General features: G+C 39.5%; 1 protein-coding gene across 3 annotated transcripts in view; it reads left to right on the top strand.

Annotated features, from left to right (window-relative positions):
- RASSF8 (Ras association domain family member 8) overlaps positions 1-17,791 on the top strand; it is an 89,125-nt gene that overhangs the window by 21,118 nt on the left and 50,216 nt on the right. The window lies entirely within an intron of this gene.

The raw sequence follows: 17,791 nt of genomic DNA, 5'->3' as shown, positions 1-17,791 counted from the left end.
TAACTTAGACATACTTCATCAGTGCTCCAGTTTCACTTAGGGTTGCTTTGGGGACCATTATAATCACTGCAATTACTATCTGAAAGCAAGTACTCTTTATGGATTGGCACTTCTGTATTTCAGTAACTTGTACAACTCACTTTAATGAACAAGAACATGACAGTAAAAGGATATTGAGTGTATGGGAAAGCAGCATTGTTAGAGACTTGTAGCTAGAAATGTGTTCGCTTTTTCTTTGGTGTAGGATAGTGTAAAGTAGTAGTGCCTGTGTGGGCTATTTATTCTGTATGTTTCGGTCCTGATTCTGCATGTGGAACAGCATTACCAGAAACACTGATGCCAGTTTGGCTTTCAGTAGGTGCACTAAACTTCCAAGTCCCCTTCTCTATAGGTTCCAAAGCAGTGCCAAGAAGGCCAATGGCATCCTGGCTTGTATCAGAAATAGTGTGGCCAGCAGGGCCAGGGAGGTGATCATCCCCCTGTACTGGGCACTGGTGAGGCTGCACCTCGAATCCCATGTTCAGTTCCACGCCTGTTGCTACAGGAGAGACATGGAGGTGCTGGGGCATGTCCAGAGAGCAGCATTGAAGCTGGTGAAGGGTCTGGAGCACAAGTCTTATGACAGCTGGGAGAATTGTGGTTATTTAGTCTGGAGAGAGGAGAAGGCTCAGGGGGGACCTTATTGCTCCTTACAACTACCTGAAAGGAGGTTGTAGTGAGGTAGGAGTTGATCTCTTCCGCCAAGTAACCAAGCAATGAGAGAAAAGATAACAGCCTCAAGCTATACCATGGGAGGTTTAGATGGATATTAGGAAAAATATCTTTACTGAAAGGGTGCTCAGGCATTGGAATAGGCTGCCCAGGGAAGTGGTGGAATGACCATCCCTGGATGGTGGTCACAAACCATGTAGATGGGGCCCTCAGTGCCATGATTTAATGGTGGACTTGTCAGTCCTGGGGTAACAGTTGGACTTGATAATCTTAAAGTTTTCTTCCAACCTAGTTGATTCTATTAATTAAGTAGTATCAGGAGTGAAAATCGAGAATCATTTGTTTTGGACATACTCTTCTGTCATGAGCTGAAATCTTCTGGAGATGTCTTCCTGTTTGGATTCCTTTTTTAATTCCAGATTTCTGTGTGCTTGCTTTTTTGGGTGCAATACAGCGGGCTTGTTTAAGTGCAGGTTGTCTTGGGAGCATGCAGCATCACCGCTGTGATGGCCTTGTCTGTCACCACTTGAAGTAGGAGGTTCTAGGTTCATTCTAAAACGTTGGGGACGTTTCCCCTGCTGTAAGGGATGGAATTCAGTTGGAATTTGCTGATGTGAAAACCAGGAGCTGGTTGCAAAAGGCAAGCATTTTTGTTGAAACAGAGATACAGGGTTGGGGAGAAAGCCAGAAATAAACATAATTGAGTAATTCTGTTGCTACCTGTGAGGACTAAGTGTAGTCAAGAAATCTTGTTTGTTTATAATAAAAAGTTTGCCTTATGTTTGAAAGGTGTTGCCGTAACAGTTGTTTGGCTCTGAATTTTGTTCTCTGCTCCAGCAGTCAGTAAATCTAAAAGCTAAAGGCAAGTTTTATGAAGGTACATGTACAAGGTAAACCTTTCACCTGGGGTGGTGGTAAGGGGGGTAGGGAAGTACTCCCAACATAGCTGCAGCTAAATGCAGAAACAGTAAGCAACCCAGTGGAGCTTCTAATCTTCTCTAAAATATTGCTTGAAGAGATGCTTTAACATACAATAATCTTTTCCTCCTGCTGGTGCTTCCTATCTTGCATGTGAATTTGAATGAATAAACATAAAAGCCTCAAGTAAACTTAATCACTTTCCTTTGTGTGTAGCAAGTGTTATTTAAAGGGCCAAGCCAGGATATCTGTGTGCAGCATATCTGTGTGCCCTGTTAGGCAGTTGCCCAGCTGCTGCTTATCTGAGTAAAGAGGTTATTCAGCTTCTTGGTTTATCCCTGGTGTTCAGTTATCCCATGATTATTTGATTTCTCTCCACTTAAGTTACAGATTTAAGGAGAAGGGAGGAACAAACAAACAAAACCACCTCCCACAACCCCAAAGGAACCAAAGCCCCCCAACCAGCCAACTAAACAAACAAAAAAACAAACAACAAACCCTTCCAAATGATGAAAAAAGAGACCAGTGGAAAAGATGAGTATTACTGTGTAAAAGCCTTGTGTGACGCAAAGGTGTCATAACTGACTGATTCAAAATCTTGAGGTTTTGTTCCTCTCAGAGTGGGAATAATCTTACGTTGTTCTCACTGAAAATGGTTTTCTCTTCGTGTTGTACAATGGTCATGCAGTTTTAGCATAACAAGTAATGTTTACCGGGGATTTTGTTATTCATATGCTTTGTTCAGTGTAGGTATAAAGCTAAGATGGAAGTAAACAACTTCAGAGATACAGAAATGCTGAAACTTCTTTCCTTTTTCCACCTCCCTGCAATATGTTAGATAACAGATGTAATCATAATCATATATAGACGTAATAAATAGGATAATCTGTTTTCTGGTGCTAGTAGTCAGTTGTTGATGCGTATAAGTATCTATCTCCTCTACCCAGAATCTAAGGTCTGAGATCTTATTCACATCATTCTTGGATGTAATTTGCTTACCAGTGTTTATACTACTTGCATTATACTACTTATTTTTAGAAGGCTTAAGAAGTTATGTTGTAATTGAATTACTGTGAAGAGTGATCTGATCCATTATCTAGCACATACTCAGTCCTCATCAAATGGCTTTTAATGGCATTGAATAATAACCTCGCTAGTACTGGGAGTAGACATGTTTTCCAGGGTATCATAGTTTAAGAATTACAGAGAAAAAAAGAGCAGTATCTTACCATCTTGCAACACAGCTGCATGCAAAGGTAAGCACTTGAGCTGCTCAGGTTTGTAAACATTTGGCCATTGTATCCCTAAAGTAGACAGGGGCTTGTACTTGCCTGTGGCTGATTTTGGTTGAAGACTTCATATGCTATGCTGTCAGTGAAAGCGAGTAAAATTAAAAGCTCTTTCATGCTTCTTGCGTTACTCTAGAACATGTACAAATGTTAGCAGTGGCACACCTACAGTTGTTTGCTTTCAGAAGAAGATGGTGACTTCTGTCCTCTTGAAGAGATGAAAAGTTCTTTTTGCTGAAGATAATAACACTCATTCACTCTGTGGATTAATAAACTGCTTTTGTCTTCATGACTTAGCTCTAAATTTTATGTTTCAAAGATTTATGGAGACCGTAAAATCATGCTATGAAAACAACTTTTGGTTTGCTTTTCAGCTAATATACATAAGAAACCAATTCTGAAGTCCTTAGAATAGTAATTGTGCTTGGTTTATGAGCATACTTCTTAAACTGGCAGATCTCCCCTGCACCCCTTTATGACAATGTGCAATTCTGTGTGTGTAGTTTTAGGTTTATTTTGGGCAATGTGTATTTAATTAATGTGGTTGGCTAATAGAATCAACCTCTGTGCCCCAGATATTTATCTTTTTGTCTTAATATCTATTCTGAGGTATTGTGTTATGTTTTTAATATGAAACATTCTTAGCAATTAATATTGATGTGAAGTCACTGATTAGACTGTTTTTCCCCTTCATAGGGCATACAGATCTGGGATTTTTCCTTCTCTAACTGCATTGTAACCCATAACCTAGTTGATTCTATGATTTGTATTGTCTCAGAGACTTGCATTGCTCTCAGTGAAAGGTAACTGCAAGTTAAGAATGAACTGGTTTGCAGTTTACGTAGTCATAGAGATTGTGTTAAAACACTTAAGGGCTGAGGTATATTTGGTGACAAATACTTCAGTCACCTTCTCTGGCCTGGTCCGTATAAAAGAATAGCAGCACTCTCCTGTATCTTCCAATCTCTGTGAGCTCCGGAACATTGCAACGTTCTCGGGTAGCTCTCAGGTGAGGCTTCTTGTAGGTATGTATTGTTACTGTGATTTTAAATAAAAATAGGTAGTAGTCTATGTGTATGAGTAATTTTCTGAAATCTGCATTCAGTGTAGTTTTTGCATTTCTTTTTGGATAAAACATGCATAAGAGATTTCTGGATTCATTGCTTTATTTTTGGTGAATGATTTTTCAATTCTAAGTAATACAATGAAGGCAAGTATTTGCAAGGAGAAATGATGGTGTCAGTGTGTTTTTACTCTTCCGGTTTCCCTATGAGGCTGGCATCTATAGATCAGACCTCATCTATAGCATACCTCTTGCCATAGGGCTTTTCTAGGACATAAGGTGACACATTATTAAATACTGTGGAATTTTTGTGAGTACATGCAAATTATAGTTCAGCTATGCAATAATAACCAGTTGATGGTGTACTGTTATAGGTGAGTGACAACAGTCTTGCTTTTTTGTGTGTTAGTCAAGTAAACATAGAATGGTTTGGGTTGGAAGAGACCTTAAAGATAATACAGTTCCAACCCCCCTGCTATGGGCAGGGACACCTTCCCCTGGACCAGGTTGCTCAAAGCCTCGTCCACCCTGGCCTTGTGGCTGCGCCATCCCTGGCAGTGTTCAACTGCTCTGGGCAGCCTGTGCCAGCGTCTCAACCACTCTCATAGTGAAGAATTTCTTCCTTATATCTAAGCTAAATCTCCCCTCTGTCAGCTTAAAGCCATTCCTCCTTGTCCTATCCCTGCAATGCCCTTGTAAAATGTCCCTCTCCAGATTTCTTGTGGGGCCCCCTCTAGGTACTGGAAGGCTGCTGTATGGTCTTCCCAGAGGCATCTCCAGGCTGAAGCCCAACTATCTCAGCCTCTCATAGGAGAGGTGCTCCAGCCCTTTCAACATCTTTGTGGCCTCCTCTGGACTTGTTCCAGCAGATTCATGTCCCTCTTGCACTGGGGGCTCCAGAGCTGAAGGCAGTACTCTGCCTAATGTAAACCAATTTCAGTTAGTGTTGGGTAGGAGGTGAGACTGAAACGGAGTAACTTCTTAGTTAGATTGCTATCAGCTTGCTACACTGGCAGTACTGCTGGAGAAATGAAATAACGGTTGGTCTGTTAATGGCAAGCTGCCAAGACAATGCTGATTTTAATGCATTTCAAAATCTTATTTATTAACAATTGCATAATATATTAACAGTTGTTAACTCTGAAGGTTTAGTAGTATGGGAGGCTTCACGCTAAAAATTTATTTATTCTCTTCATAAAGAATTCCTTTGAAGGTGACAGAGCCAATGATTTTGTCCTGTCTTCCGTCTTCAACATTTTGTGTAACAAAGAAGTTATCAACACAATCATGGAATCATTAGTGTTGGAAGTGACCTCTGGGGATCATCCAGTCCAACCCCCTGCCCAGGCAGGGCCACCCAGAGCAGGTTACACAGGAACGTGTCCAGGCAGGTTTTGAATGTCTCCAGAGAGGGAAACTCCACAACTCCCCGGTCAGCCTGTTCCAGTGCTCTGCCACCCTCAATGTAGGGAAGTTCTTCCTCATGTTGAGGTGAAACTTCTTGTGTTTTAGTTTATGGCCATTGCTCCTCATCCTGTTTGCTGGGCACCACTGAAAAGAGTCTTGACACCATCCTCCTGGTACCCACCTTGGAGATACTGATCTGCATTAATGACAGAGTTGCATGATGATGCCTGATCACTTTTTATGAAATCTAAAATTGCTCTCATAAGGGTTGTTATGTCCTATGCGAAGTGTGTGCTTTTCTACACCAATTTAATCTCAAGGACAAGAAGGACAAAACCGACTGGCATAGAGTAGAGAAATAAGCTTTATATTTTCAAATGAAAACCAGGGAATGTCCTTTCTAAAATGTATCTAAATTAAAGTGAATAATGAGGGTACCAAGTGGTGGAATATAACTGCTGGGGTTTGGTTTTTGCTCTGCTACACATCAACTATAGATAACCCTTCTTGCTCTTTTTGCTTAAAAAGTCTAGCTATCTCTTCTGAAGATCTGGGTTACCTAAATTTTCATTCCTGTTCTGAAAGTGTTTCTGTTGAAACAAGTAATGTTTCTCTCTGCTTTTGGCTTGGTGGCTGGAGAACAGACCCTTTTGTTTTGCCTTCTGGTGGAAAAGTCACAGCAAGTATGAACATGCATCACATACATGGTGAAGGTGGGACTCCTGATATCTTTTGCCAAAGACCCTGGATTTCCAAAAGGCTTTGCTGCCTTGCTGACCTCCTCTGCTATAGCTGGGAGTACATTGCTGGCACAGGTGGTGCCTGATGCCACTGGGCTCTTCCCTCTGTCTGGTAATGCTTGAAGATAAGTAAGCTTCTGACTTAAGCAAACACCAGTTTTGATGCCCGGTGTTAGGGGAGGTTTTGGGAGGGTTTGGGGTTTTTTTCCTTTTTTTTTTTTCCTTTTTTTTTTCCTTTTTTTTTTTTTTTTTTGTTTGTGAGGGTTGTTTAGCATTTTGACACTGTTCATGCCTTTTTAACATTTGACCTGTTTTGACTATGCGTGTGCAGTGTTGTAAAAGCTGTGAGAATAACCCCTGTGAAAGTTCTTAAAAGCTTATTGAATGCTTTGCTGACTATATTTCTCTAGTCCTTTCACAAGAATTATTAGCTTTCCTAATTTTGGGAATGAAATGTGTTTCATGTCAAATGTGTCAAATTAAATGTGTTTAATTTTGCAAATTAAAAGTTCTGCCCAGCAGTGTTACCCATACTTTCTTTTCACAGAGCATTCACTTGGCAAGTGAAGATTAGTGTTGCTGCCCTTGTGGCTGATTTGTAGAACTTTACTCCAAATTAGCATTAGTTTCAGTTAAACTCTGATATTAGAAATAAAGAGAAGTCTTGACACAAGCAGTTGGTGCTATGGCAGAAAAGCACCCTTCATTCTGCACTATGGAATTATTTAGCTGTAGTCGATTAGGTGAAAGATTAATCCTTTTTTGTGCCTCTGTCTGCAAAGAGAATGCTTAATCTCTGCAGCTGAATTTAATATTGTGCAACTAGTATATTAAATTATAAAAAGAGCTGTAGGTTGATACTTGTGATAGCTTTAAACAGTGACCACGCTAATGCTAAGTCGAATGAGTGGGTGCATTCTTAACATAATAATTAATCCTTAATATAGTTGAGTTGTAGCTGGGGGGGGGGGGGCGGAGAACCAAACAAAAAACAAAACCCCACAACCAAACCCAAATGCGGACCCCCCAGTGATAATCTGTATTCTTTCTTCCCAGTGGAAGTTTAGGTGCCTATATGGCATTTCCATAAGGACCTAGTATATGAAATAATGCCTATTTGAGGGCATTATTGAAGCTCTTTGTCGGCATTACAACTCCTTGCCTGATTTGGGAATGGATGCAGTCAACAGGCTAATTACTGTTTTGTGCTGTTGCCTTTGGAGTTAGGTTATCTTATGTCACCATGGGAATTAGAGTAGGGAAGGAGGAACCGGACAAATTCACTTTCACTATGTGTCTTGACTAATCATAAAATCTTTGTATGAATTTGTTCAGATCACAACTAAAGAAGGTCATGGATACTGGGGAGCATTTAGAAGTATACAGCAGAACTTTGTGATGAAGTGATTTGTGTAGATAAGAATAACGTGGAGGTGGAGTAAAACCACCTTGTCTACCATGTGGTACACCACTGATGTAGGACAACTACAGATTCTTTTGGAAATGCCATCGATAATGCTCCTTGTTGCTCTTACAGCATTATAAACTGCCTTAACCTTGGAAAAAGTGAATCTGAATTAGGCTGAGGGAGGAGGAAAGAGAAAGGTATTATAAGAAGTAGGGGATAGAAGTGGTGAAGTGTCCTTCAACCAAAGAAGTTACCTTCTTGGAATACAGGGGTGAAGTATCTGTTCTGTTACATTGTCTCCATAGAATTTCAAAAGAGATTTGAGAGACTAAGGACTGACACACTGAGTTACAATAGTTGAACAAGCTAATAACACATCTGCTGATCTGTGGTATTGTGCAGGTTCTTAACCCAATCTCATTCAAGGTAAAATGCTTTAGTATAAACTTCTTTTCTTGACTTTAAGCTAGTATATTTTACCTCATACTTACAAAGGGCCAAATCTGGCAACTGCTAGCTCATTAATACTCTACCTTCTTAAACTTGCTGTTTGCCTCTATGCATAGCAAGTTATTTTGAAACGTCAAAGACTTAACCTAAAGACATATGAACGTGAGCCTGTAACCCTTTCTAATCTGCCTTATTGAAAGAAGTCCAAAGAAACCTTGTCCAGTGTTCATGTAATTCATACCACGGTTTGACTGTGAAACTGCTTGTGGTTAAGCTGTTAAATTCTTGACAAAGTAGTCTACTTGCAATTGGGAGCCTTACTCTGGCCAGCGTGTGAGGTGGGATACTGGGTTAGCTGAGTGTGGACTGACCTACAGCTAGCTTTTCTGGTGGTGCTGTTGGAAAAAGTAAGCAGTAAGTGTTTAAGGCAGAGCTTCTCTCTTTTTGTTCTGAAACATTTAGACTAGGCATAATTGAAACACTGGCTTCAGCCCAGTGCTGGTGGAAATGCCAGTGCTGTGCTCGATTGCATATTCCCTTTAGCAGGAATTGTATTTGTGACCTCACTTAAATTCTTCTCCTGTCAACTTCTCATCACCTTCAGGCGGAGCAAAACCAGGATCTTGTATGGCATAGTGACCATGTGCACACAATATTAAAGACTCCTTTCTAAAAGATTAAAAATGAAGTGCAGCAAGATAGGAATGAGTGTTTTGGGTAACAGATGGGAGTTGAACGGGGGAACAGAAAATTGGATGTCTGAAAGCAGCTAACAGGCATGATAGACTTTAATACTGCATTTCTCTTTATCTTGAATCTTTCTGTCTTTGTTCTACTAATGGCAGGAAGATACGAATCCTGCTTTTGAACTTTGAAGAAAAGCTTTCTGTTTCCTCTGGCTGATGTTGAGCACTTAAGTAATGAGTCTGATCCCCTACCAGAAATAAAAAATTGAAGTAGTAAATGGTTGTTTGACTGTAAGAAAGGTCTTTGAATACAAGTGGTGACCTTAACTGAAAATAATTGCTTGACCTGACTCTGGAGTTTATGTGAGATTTCATTAGTCAGAAAAATTTAGAAAAGAAAGGATTACTTGACTGGAAGTCCTTATGAAGAAAAGGCTTTAGGGAGATGAAGGTTGTCTGTTTCCAGTGTTCCAATGCATGGAGGGTCTGGTTGGCCTAGGTTTTATTATGCTTATCTTCACTATACAACATGCTTTTACCCAACTCCACTGTCTTCTTTAATGCAACATACCTCTTTGTGGTTGGTTACATTTTTATTTGATCTAGTAATCTTGAGCAGTCATCCATAAAAATAGCCTCTCCCTTTCTCCCATCCCATAACTTGCATTTACCCCGAAGTGTAATTGTTTTGGTTTTCGGTTTGTTTTTTCTTCCCCTTTTCAGAGAATTAAAGTATTAAATGGTAGGGGTCATGTTTGTGCCAGAAAACTTGGTTTTAGTGTTTTCATTATGGCTGCAGTAAATTTTTTACATTTAACAGAGTGCTTTGAGATGTGAAGAGGTTGATTTAAGTGATAGCACCAGCCTGTACTGAAAGCTAAACTGTAGAACTTCTTACCAGAGAGCAGAAGCAGTGAGTTAATAATCTGCCAGATTCAGGTTTATTTTCTCATAGCGATGTTATAAAAAAAACGTAGCAACTTGTGATCCATCTTAAACTTATGCTTAAATGAATGCCATCTTTATACATTTAGGGTTTGTTTAGCTTCATAGAAATATCTTCAGGATTGGGTTCTTCCTGCAGGCAGAATGTCTTGAGATTTGTCTCTTTTTTTTGCCTTTCTAAAACAAACAGCCTGACATTTTCTCTAGTAAGTTACTGAACACATCTGATTTTTCTGTACTTTTAAGGTAGGATCTTTAAAATTAGCCCTGTGGTTTTTTGGTGGTTTTTTTCCCCTCTCCCCAACTGGGAGGGGGAAAAACCAGTAATCCTAGGTGATCTAAAGACAGTCATCCTATTGTTGTGAGCAAGGAACACATTTTCATTCATTGTAAGCCTAATGTAATCTTGAACTATAAAGTGTTGCTTTCTTCTTGATCACTAGTGCCTTTTAAATGTTGGTTTATGTTGCCAATGACATAAATTAAGTTTTGTAGTAGATAAAGCCACGGTATTTGCATTTATGCTACCAAAATAAATAAAATTCAAAGACTTTAATGGTATAAATTGCCTCTTGGGCATTTCCTGGTCACGGGTGCTTAGTTGGCCCTGGTTCTACAGGTTATAATTAACTACCGGTAAGCATCTAACTAGAGGTCATCATTACTTCTGAAACTGTTGTGGGACTCTTCCTTTCTACAAGGTTTCTCCTAAGTTAGTGTCTTTACTAAGACAAATGCTGTGGTTTTACTTACTGCTGTGTGAGATGGAGGTAATGGCTTGTGATAAAGAAATACATTTTTTTTTTTTCTCTCATATTTGTCTGACACTTGCACTTATGTGCAAGGTCCAGGCATGCTTGAAATTCATCTCACTGGGAGGATTGCTTCCAGAGGGTTGATTAAACTTCTTGTGAAGGAGTGCAGCAAAACCAGCAAAAATCAGCTTTCTGTTTGTCTTCCATTGACTCACTGCTAATTGCAAGGAAAGTGAAAGGTAGTTTGGCTTCTCTTGACTACATAATGAAGTAGAAATTGAAGCTCAAAACAAAAAGAAATCTGTAATTATGTGACTGTGTAAAGGCAGTAACTGTTCTAAAATGTTTATTCCTTTGATTAGTAACAATAAAGAAATGGTGTATTATAATTCCACTAATAACATCTTCTCACATACTTGGGGAGGGGGAACATGGTGACACAGGATACACAGATGTTGCTTGAAGGTCTGAGGGAGGGTACTCATTTTCAACAAGGACAAATGCTTGTGGAGGAAGCTAGAAATCTGCAAACTTTCAGGCCTAACTTTGCAAGTGCCATCTGTGACTGGTTTTACAACCAGGAAATGCATAGCAGCTGTATGCTTCACTATTTTACCTATTATCCACTGTGTGCTTTCAGTTAGAGACATTTGAAGTTCATTTTATAGAAGCTGACTATTTGCAGACAGAAGTTACCTGAAAGTAACTGCTACTTAGCAAACTTGCTGTAGTATTCATATACTGAAATCAACTTACGTTGAGCATGGTCCAGCATATACAGCAAGATGATCTGTTGTCTTCTACTTTTCATATGCACAAAAACCCTAAAATTAGCAAATTTTTTAAAATCTTCTTTTGAAATAAAGATCTCTTAACATATTGCTGATAACATAGAGTCTCTTTGTCCCTTGAGCACTTTACCTGCAAAGGTAAGCAAATTAAGCCTCCTCCAAGAGGAGGGTTTTCTGGCATCTTTCATGATAGGAAATTTTTTGTCTTGGTGTTGTCCCCTCCTTGTAGATGAACATCGGCATGCACTGGGAGGAGTTTACTGGTTCTTTTTATCCTCTTAGCAGTGGTGACCCATACAGAATAGCTTGCACTGTAGTTTCATTGGCTCATACATGTTGCTAGACTGTGAAGTTTGAGCTTTTGGCTCTTATAAATCTGACCCATTCACTGTAAATTGAGGGGTGCCATGTGGGACAGGAAGAAATGGAGGAAGTAGGTAAAATGGCATAATTTTTGGTTGCAGAGCTGACTTCTGTGTTAATGTCAATGGAACTACATGCATTTGAAATAGGGTAAAGATGTGCTTGTGCGATCAAATATGACAGCTGTTGTGCACTGCGTGCGAGCTGGCAATCACAAAAGAAAGCACTGCAGGCCTTCAGAAAAGGGGGAGGTTCTCTCTCCTGCCAGTTTTTGCCACTGCTGAGCACTGTTTTAAGTAGTTCATTCACTTTTTTTCTGTGCAATTGGAAGAAGGCTGGAGTGTGTGTGTTGTTAGGAGTGACTTATAACTCTTTTTGCCAAGGAAAGGTAATTGAAGTTAACATTTAAACCCTCTGGGAAATTCTGTTGAATAAGAATTTTCTTGAATTGAAAGGGTTAGTTGGAAATGCAGGGCAATGCCTAATACTACTGTTCATGTTAAAGACAAAACTACGTTGAAACTGGATTTTGTTGCTGTTGGTTTGGGTTAATGCTAAACTGAACCAATTTGAATTTGCAAATAATCTGCAGTGACTGTTTAATTCTGATGTATTAATCATTTTCTGTTGCTGGTGTGGTTTCTGGAAACTGAACACACTTCCTGGTAACCTAAAACCCAGAAAGGACAGTAGAGATGTGAATACACAGACCTAATCCTGATTTCTGCTAAACACCACTTGACTGTGTTACCTCAGTTTCTTTCTCTTCTTCTTCCAATATGCTTTCTTATACATGCTTTCCTGAGAATCAGTGCAAGCTATTTAGTAATATGTAGGTATGGCAAGAGTTTGATGCTGTGCTTGAAGGATTAATACTCAAGGGTAAATCTGTAGTTTGTTTCAAATGGTAAGGTGGGCATGTAAAGTGGTGGAGTCTAGTTGTACTTTAAATCTACAGAGGAGGTTTTAGGTGATTGTGAGCAGAAAAGACTATCAGCAAGAAGAGTTTCAACAAAGCAAGTTCTTGCTGTGACTTCCCATCTCTGCTTCTGTTGCATAATTACCTTGTGAAATGAGCCTGAATGCATCCAACTACAGCTGTATAGCCAAGGCAGTGTTATCTAAGGGGGGTCTCTGATCAGAAGTCTGCAGGAACCTTGCACTTCTGGGACTGTTGAACGAAGCAGATAAAAGCATGCCTGCTGTCAGGGAGTGTAATGTGGCAATGCCTGCTCTCAAGAAAGAATTTGCTGTCAAGGAGAAAACTACCAGTTTCTGTGGCAGAAATTACCCTAGTAGTCTTCCTAATGGAGTTGCACAGAATATGTGAGATGAGTGAGTAGTGAGTGTAGTATGTGCAGCCTGTGGATGAGTCTTGATGGCTCTCTGTTGTATCAGCATGCCTTTTTGATCTTGGGGTAATTGTTACAGTAGGCTTTAATGACAGATGTTGCCAAATGTTACTAGCTTGGAGGAAGAGAAAACAAGGTGCTCTACCTTGAAGGATGCTACTTAACAGAATGATGTCCTCATAGGTTATGTGTTGGGGGTCTCTTGGATATGTTGTTTAAACAGACAGAAAATAAATCACTTCAAGTGTTTTTCTTTCCCTTTTCTCAAACAACTGGAACCATGAAGGTTTCAAACTGTATTAAATGAATTCAAGCCTGTTGTTCATGGAAACCAAGGTATGGAAGGCAAAAACGGACAGGCAGAACTTTAAAGATCATGGTCAAGACTTTCTTTTTTTTTTTTTTTTTTATGTATATATATCAAGCTGCATTATAATTTTCATTTCACTCTTTTTGATCTATATATCAACACAATTTTTGTAGCACTGCTTTTTAACACTTCACTAGACCTCAAAGAACTAGGATACCGTGTTTGCCAAGTGAAGAGGGAGTAATTTAGGGCTGGATTTGGAGAGATTATTATTCAAATTTTTTTTCTGTTCTGGAGAAGAGCTAAATAATAGTAACAAACAGGCAACCTTTTTTGACTGATGTAGAAAGGGATGTTAGTGGTGTTGCTCCTGCATACCACAGGATATGGTTTAAAAAACACTCAAAACTCCGTCAGAATCACAGACATAGGCTGCTCAGTCATATGTGACCACAGGCTAGTGGTAACGTAGACAGGATTTGAGGTGAGTGCTGCAGACAAAATGATGCAGTGAAGTCAAGGTTGGAAGATTCCTCTGACAATTCTGTTCAAGGTGTTAAGTTGCTCTGGGGAAAAGGAGGAATAAACTTTTGTGATCTTGCTGTGACTGGCTACGTTCTACAGTTAAGTGAATACATGAACAAGTGACTACTGTTAGTGAAGACACAAACAGGTTGATGCTCTTTTTATTCTCCTAATAATGTGTCTTGCTTCCAGTTTGGACCAGTGTTGTCCCCACAGGTAAAAGCAGTAGCCAAAACAGGCTGATACAGATACTGTTACTTTGGGAGCCCATGTTTATCAATAGGGTCAGAAAGGACAGAATAGTGAGATAACAGGAGAGAGAATAATTTTCTCCTCTCCACTGATATACCCCTAAATTTTCTTGTCAACCTTTCCTACAGTCCATTTTGATGCTTGATGTGAAGAAACTATCTCACACCTGCTAACCTTCATACTACAGGCTTTTTAATAAGACTTCAAGCAAGGATGCTGCTTGTCTTAATTGATTTGTGACTGGGAAACTTTTCTTATTAGGAGCCAAAAGCCTATCCCAGATTTATTTTTACATAGGTCATTATGTAGTTGCTGAAGGATAACTTTTGATTAATGGCAATAAGATAACTGGGACCATCTGACCCAGATGTGGTGGAAGGCCTCCCTAGCTTGCAGCACCTGATCTTCCTCACTACTCTGGCCTAAACAAACATACCTTTTGGTACTACCTAAAGGCATTTACAAATCCATCTGTATTTTGGGCATGATGGTTTAACTTTTTAGGTTGTGACCTCAAGGCTAATAATTCATAGTGGTAGGCTCCATCTGGTATCTCTGGTCTTTCAGAATTGTCATTACCTTGGTAGAAATATAAGCTAACATCCTGTATCTCCCGTTACCCGTTACCCTGAAGAACTGACCGGAATATTCTGACCTCCTTAAAACTACAGATGTGTCTCCTTGGAGATAATGACTCAATCTTCTGAGATTACTTTTTCCATATTTTTTTTCCTTTGTGCCTAATTGCTACTTCAACAAAGACAGAAAGGGCTTTCATTTGAAAGGTTTCCTGCTTGTAATCAAGAATGCTGCTTTCCTGTAGTTTTTTAAAAAAGAAAAAAAAAATAGCTGAACTTGTGAAAAGCCAGTCCTTGTTTAATGCTGTTCCTCCTTAAGGTCTTTTTCAGCATTGTAAACTGCTTTGTGTTTCTCCCTATTTCAGCAGAGGATTACTTTGGTTCACATTAATTGTGAAATGGTTTTGGTCTTTCAGTAAGCTATGGAACGACTGTAAAAATGAAAACTGATTTAAGATAAACCGTTTTGTTACCATGCCAGTGCTGTTTTCCTTCCATGTGAGTGAAAGGGTCGCAGTTACTTTAGAAATGTGTAACTGGAAGAGACCACCTGAGTTTGAAAGTAGTATCTTGTTCCTCCCAGTCCTCCTTCCACACTGCAGACCATTGGGTAGTGAAACTTTAGTGAAAGAAGTCTTGGAAAAAAGGTCAGTGGGAACAGATCCACAGAACAGATACTTTGTATTTTCATATTCTCTGAAGTGGTGACTGACGCATGAACCTTTGTTCAGTTTGCTTTGATTGGTAATGCCATCATACAAGCAGGTTCTGAATTGTCTTTTGGTTCTCCCTTCCATCATCGCTAGGAAGCTATGTCCTTCTTTGCTGCATAGGCTCCAAGGTGTGATGCATATAATTGATTTGGATAAGGATAACAGACTCCACAGGTATCTCAAAGTGACATCTTAAAGTACAGGAGTGGTCTGATGTTGCAATAAAGAAAAAAAAAGCTTGTTAAAGCAAAGAAAATTAGGTCTTTGTTTCTTATCTCTTCAGTGCTCTTGAATTCTCAGCCTTGTATTCTTTGATCCTATTGATCAAGTAGGAAGAAAGGGAATGCCTTGCCATACTTGTGTTTGCCCAACAGTGTATATATATTCTTTATGAGCAGTTTTACCCTGCAGCAGTGTGAAGCTGCAAGGCATATTTCTGTACTCATTGGCACTGAGCAGCAGAACTGAAGCTGAGCACTCTCAAGTTTGTTTGATTTGGTGAAGTAGTGGCACTGTTTCAAGTTTGGTTTTAATTCTGCTCTTCCCTCTCCACAGGAGAGTGGTATTGTCCCGGCTGTAGGAAAGGGAATTTCCCACCTATAAGAGCTAGAAATCTTGTTCTTCTTTCTGTGCTTCCTCCCTGCCATAGAGTTCCTTGCATGTGCAGTGTTTATTTCATCATGATCAGAGAATAACATGATCACTTGCACAATTTTAGCAGTTTGTAGATGCCAAATAGATTATGTAGCATGTTGTGTGGAATTGGTCATCTTGGTTCACCTTACTTAAGAAATCTGGGGAAGTCCTTTATTGTAGTATCTAGCAAGAAATTCTTGCTTTCACCTACTTGTGGCCTACTTCTGGTATGCACCTCCTCAGAGCCGTGTAGGAATAGAAATTACTTCTAACGCTTTCCTTGTTCTACTTATTTCTGTTAACCAAATTAAAAAAAAACCCCGAACAAACAGCAACTTCTGTTATTTTGTTTCTTGACACAGTATTCTAGGGAGCCTCAGCAGCAGTTTGTACTGTATTCTTACTAACAGATTCAGTGAGGCTGGCTCCTTTCTTGTTGGCTTGATTGACTTCTCTATTCCCATATCTTTTTGCATATTAACATGTCAGGATCTCCTTCTACTGAAAAAGTATGTACTGGAATCAGGGCTGCAGTGTAGGAACAAAGGAGACTTTAGTATTTTGCTTGGGACTTTCATAAAATAAAATACATAAACCATCTCCATTAAAATGTCTGGATTGATGAAGGGAAGGAAAGAAAAAAGGAAAGACTTTTCCTCCAGCAGTGGCTTGATTAATGGGTTTATTGTTTGTACAGAGTTTGTCAGGAAGCCATATGGCTTGAGGAAAACAAAGAGGAAGTGGCTGATGTTGGGAATCTGATTTAATAGGGGTCCCTAAGGACAGAATGTGGCTCTTATCCTTATTCTTTCCCACTCAGTTTGCAAAGTGGTCTGAGAAGAGCTTTACTGCTTCAATAGAACTAAAGATAATGTGTCTTTGTTTGAGTGGACCTTACTGCTGGACCAGCATCACAGCTACTCCATCCTAAGGTTAAAAATCCACTATTCTTTGCCTGTTGTGTAAAGCATTCTGGAGTAGTAACAAGGAGCAGTAGTTGTGTGCTTACTTGTATCTGGCAGTTGATCAGTTTCCAATAGATAAAGACAACTTTAGTGTCTTGAAGCTGAGCTCTTATAACTTGGGGTGAGATATTCTCTCCTCACTGCCTCTCCCTCCCCCAGCAAAATTCAAGCATATATGTCTTTGGATTAACAGAGTCACCATCTGTATTCTACAACCAGATTTATTTTCTCAGACTAACATGTATGTGGGGATTGGTAAGTAACTGGAGTTCAAGCACTGTTGATTTAACCTGATGTGGTGGATTAAAGAAATAGTCAGCATTTTCTAAGACCATTTGATTCTAGTATGTGGTGAATACACCCAAGCAGAGACTCTAAAGCAATATTCAATAACGTAACTGCAAGCAAATACATTAAGAATGCTTAACAAGCACTTTTTCCTTGTATGAAATCACAGCTTCTCAGCTGAGAGGCATAAATTCACCTAAAACTGGTTATGGTCATTTCAGATTTAAAATAAAAGGCTCATGTGAACCATTAGTAATTGTTAGTAGGTCAACAGAGTGCAAAGCATAAAGTATAACACAGAAACATATTCTGATGCCTCAGGAATTTAATGAATATTGCTTTGTGAATGACAGCTGCAGATTCAGCTTGTGGTGGGGAAAATGATGTGATACGTACCTGAGTTCTCTGGAGCTCCCGAATATCCCATTTTTGAGAAGTAATTCCTGTAGGGCTTTGATGCATAGTGTGTGTGGTGTAGTATTTTACAACAGGCAAGTCCTTTCTTTTCCGATCTTTAAGAGGTTTTTATTGTTTTCCAGACCCTTAAAACATGCTTGTGACAGAGTTGGTGCATATTGAATCTTTTCTTATAGCTCTGACAAGCAGTAGGAGAAAAAGTTTGTCTTGTGCAAAATTCAGTGGCTGA

The sequence above is a fragment of the Lathamus discolor genome, chromosome 1 (genome assembly GCF_037157495.1).
Source record: "Lathamus discolor isolate bLatDis1 chromosome 1, bLatDis1.hap1, whole genome shotgun sequence".
Lineage (NCBI taxonomy): Eukaryota > Metazoa > Chordata > Aves > Psittaciformes > Psittacidae > Lathamus > Lathamus discolor.
This window is presented reverse-complemented; position numbering and strand designations above follow the sequence as displayed.